The 4,460-nt window shown below is 37.9% G+C and overlaps 1 long non-coding RNA gene and 1 pseudogene across 1 annotated transcript; both read left to right on the top strand.

Annotated features, from left to right (window-relative positions):
- Positions 1-1,129: 1,129 nt before the first annotated feature.
- Positions 1,130-2,044, top strand: LOC138858890 (uncharacterized). The gene is made up of 2 exons (XR_011397913.1): positions 1,130-1,686; positions 1,770-2,044. It is a non-coding gene; the product is annotated as an uncharacterized lncRNA (long non-coding RNA).
- A 673-nt stretch (positions 2,045-2,717) lies between these two features.
- Positions 2,718-4,460, top strand: LOC138855862 (uncharacterized; annotated as a pseudogene).

Raw genomic sequence — 4,460 nt, 5'->3', positions numbered from 1 at the left:
TTGTAAAAGGAGAAGAAAAGAAATTGTGGATAGCAGAGTTCCTTCAAAAGCCGGTGTTTAACATTGAAGAGGAGAATACACAATGTAATATAATGAATCTTTCTAGATTATACAATTTAAATCCAGATACTGTGCGTTGTCAGTATCATTTTAATAATGATTGTAATGTAAAAATCAATCGACTACAAATGCGTTGTGGTTTAAAAACAGCATTATTTTGTATAACTACATAATAGATAGTAATTTAAATTATAATGAAATAAAATAGAATTTAAAATTTTAAGCTTTATGTTTTTATTTTAAAGGCTGAGAAGAAGAAGAAAAGTAAGTATATAAATACATATTTTTCAAATATCAAGCTCATTATAAGTTGTCGTTGATGATAAAGGGATATAACACAATGGAATTTAAATTTTATATTTCATTATTACTTGTTTTCGAAGCTGCCTATGGGGCTCCATTTTGGGAAAAACTAGATAATAAAGGGCTTGCAATAAATCAAAACTCGAAAAGTATTCAATTTAATTTAATATTACCGAATAGCAATGATATTTTACAAATAAATGTTTCATTATTATTACTGAAACAAAGTGAACCTCTTTTAACGCATTATGATAAAGAAATTGAAGTTTTAACAACGACGTTATCATCAACTGAAGGGAAGCCCATGAAAGTTTTTACTATAGATGAAGCTATAGAGGCATTTCGTAGAGGGGTTATTGAAAAGGAATCTGATATTGGCGGAATTATTGAGGCAAAACGAGCATTTTATCGACATTTCAAATTGGAATATGATAAATTTGATATACCGATTCGTTGTACTTATGATAGTAGATATGTTGAGAAAATGTTGAGCATCAAGTGCTTTGAATATCGTGAAATTGAAACTGAACGAATTCTAAGTAATGGTGACATTGAAACGGTGTTAATCCAGGATAAAACATATAAAAGACCAAATGTAGAAATAATTGATGTTAAAAACTATAGACAAACATATAATATGGTCATTGTATAACGTGTGTTCGACGTATATAGAAAAAAATGATGAAATTGACTAATTTAATAAAAATTCTACTTCTGCACCTGTTGTATTTAAGATATGGAACAAGCTACTACTATAATCAATTGATGGATCAAAATCAAAATATAAGTAGCTTTAGAAATTTTGAAAATAGCAAACATTCTAGTTTTGAATACAACATTCCAAACACTTCTTTCCGTTTAAAAATAAATGTAACAATTCAATTGATAGATAAAAGTCGTCCTGAGCTGAACCCTACAACAACAACAACAACCCAGAGCCCTTGGGGATATTTTAGACCAACTTACTTCGATCAAATTACAAAGACAAATAATACAAAAAGAAGTGTATACACCATACTCGATGCTATTGACGCTTTTAAAAATGATTTAGTTAAAAAGGAAACGAGAATTGGAGGTATTATTGAAAGTCCAGGGGTTTTCTATCGTCATTTCAATTTAGTTTACGATAATTGTGAAATTCGAATTAAATGCTATTATTATAGCAATTATGAAAAGCGTACTCTAAACATCTATTGTTTTGAATTTCCGGAAAACAATACGGAGAAATTAACTGATTGAGAAGCATTACATGAACGCACTTCATACGATATAAACCCAACAATAATTCATGTTAATCTATATTATCAATCATTACATATGAAGGTACAGTAATCTCAAAGACATGTCATCATCAGCTGCGGATATATTTATTTTTTTAAAAAACTTTGGACATTTTTTACCCGAAGGGCAGAAGAAAAGACTTTTGGATATTCATTCAAAAACCGAGTATAGAGATAAATTAAGTAAAATAAAGAATCATTTCGGTGAACATTACGAAGACTGCGTTTGGTCGAATTCTAATTGCAGAGATGGTCCAGACACTTGCCATTGCTCATTCCTACATCGCCTGGACGAGGAAGCCTACAACATTTTAGATATTTATACCAAAATTTATAACCAATTTCACTGTAAACATTGTAAATAAATCACATCTGAAAAACACCTCTTTAAATAAAAAGAATTTTTATTTTATTTTATTTATAAAATTAATTTATTTTTTAATTTAATAAATTATGCGCCCCGGGACCCCCCAAATCCCTTACACGGGTCTATCTAAGCACCACAAGCACAAAACCACAAAATATACAAAATTATTTTTTCCCTTTGCACTAAAATGGTGTAAGTGTAAAATTTAGATTTATATAAAATTCTCACGCTCGCACATACACACACACACACGGGAGCGCTGAGACAGTTTTGCGGTTTTGCTCGCACACACACACACACACACACACACGGGAGCGATGAAATTCTCACGCTCGCACACACACACACACACACGGTAGCGGACATCACAGGGGCTAGCTTATGCTACTGTGGGGGTCAGCAGGTGGCGGATAGCTGAACGGCCTCCAGATATGAAGGTTAGCTGCGAATATTCAATAAGCAGTCCCCGACCAAAGCAGCAGAGATGGAGGGTATAGCCTAAAAAGCTATATCTGCCCTACGAAGTTTCTGTGATGGGGTGACTCGACACCGCCCATAAATAAGTGTCAAACACAAAAACCCCGAAAGCGTCTGACTCAGATTGAGCGGCTTACTGGGTAGCGTCTGCCTCCAGGTTAGGAGCGGCTGAGCAAACCACCTTCCAGTAGGTATAAAATGGTACGGGTAGGATCCCGGAAAAACGAAACATGTCTGGGAATAGTACAGGAAAATTAAAAGTTACGGTGCAGGGTGTAAAAAGCCCAGTGCCGGCGGTTTTGGGGGGTGAGCAAGCAGGCTCCCGACCGTCGATATCCAACGACTGCAATGATGCGATGGTGGACCACTTGGCCATTGCATCAGATACAACTACAAGTTTGAGCAAACCAGCAGAAACTGATCCATTCAGGCGAGCACCAAAACTAGCCCGATCGCCAGAGAAAACGCCCGTCGAAAAACAAGCACGAGCTCGGTCTTCTCCGCCCGCGCTACAAAAGGAAATCCCGACGCTGTTCCAAAAAAATGATGTTGTGCAAGATTACATGCACGAATTGGGAGAAAACATAAAGAAATTAACAGGTATGATGAGTCTCCCACAACGCTCCATTAATAACCCCATGAGGGAGCTTCTAAACACAATTGTGAAGCTGCATGCAAGTGCACAGAAGGATCTCGCTAAACTGAAGGTTTCCAGTACATAAAACCAGCCCATACGGAATGCTGTAGTAGCCACACCGAAAAGGCTACGTGATGAGAGGCAAGCGACGCGAAACACCCCACCAAAAAGGACCAAAAGGTCGCAGGGTGAAGACTTGCAAAAGGAAAAGGAGAGCGTAGAGGAAATATGCGAGAAGCCAGCTAGTGTAGGGAAAAAAGAAACACCAAGAGACGAAGCTTGGGTTACAGTAAAATACAAAACCCCCAAAAACAAAAAAGCGAAGAAGGAAAATGCCAAGCTACCGCAGCCACCACGACCGGATGCTCTAGTCATAGCAAAAACTGGAGATATGTCCTACAGTGACATACTGAGAGCGGTCAAAAAGGATGGAAACATGAAACAGCTCGGAGAAAACGTGTCGAGGATAAGAAAGACTGCCAAGGGAGAGATGTTGCTCGAGCTAAGAAGAGCACAAACAGGGAGTATCCATGAATACCGGAAGGAAATAGACAGGATATTAGGAGACCAGGCGCAGACTAGAGCTCTGACTCACGAGTTAACTGTTGAAATTCGCGATTTGGACGAAATCACAACGAAGGATGACATAGTCGAGGCCATTCGTTCACAAATTAAAGAACTGAATCTCTTCTGCGTCGATTCAATAAAACATGTAAAGAAGGCATACGCAGGTACACAGAAGGCGGAGATAAGTCTTCCAGTGCAATAGGCAAGGCATGTACTAGGCGCACAAAAAGTCAAGATTGGCTGGGTAGTATGTAGAGTTCGAGAAAAAGTAAACGTAAAAAAGTGTTACCGATGCTTTGAATTCGGGCATGTCGCAAAAATGTGCACGAATCCTGATGACAGGAGTAAATGTTGCATGAAATGCGGAGAAATTGGACACTATGCGAAGGACTGTCGTAAAGAGCCACTCTGTGTCTTGTGTAAAAGCAAAGGAAGAGCGAGTGCAAACCATCAAATTGGGAGCCGGAGATGTCCCATTTTCTTAGAAGCCTGCCAAAAGAAAAGGAAATGAAAATATTACAGATCAACCTAAACCACTGCGAAGCCGCACAAGAACTGTTGACGCAAACCGTGTACGAAAGGAACGTCGATGTTGTAATGATATGTGAGCAATACAAAAACCTGAGCTCTGATACGTGGGTTTCTGATAGCACCAAAAAAGCAGCAATCTGGACCTGCGGTGATAAAATGATGCAGGACAAACCACTGACACAAAAATCCTTCTACACGAGAGTAAAAATCGGCGGAATACACTTTTACAGTTGTTACT

The sequence above is a fragment of the Bactrocera oleae genome, chromosome 2, assembly GCF_042242935.1.
Source record: "Bactrocera oleae isolate idBacOlea1 chromosome 2, idBacOlea1, whole genome shotgun sequence".
Classification (NCBI taxonomy): domain Eukaryota; kingdom Metazoa; phylum Arthropoda; class Insecta; order Diptera; family Tephritidae; genus Bactrocera; species Bactrocera oleae.
This window is presented reverse-complemented; position numbering and strand designations above follow the sequence as displayed.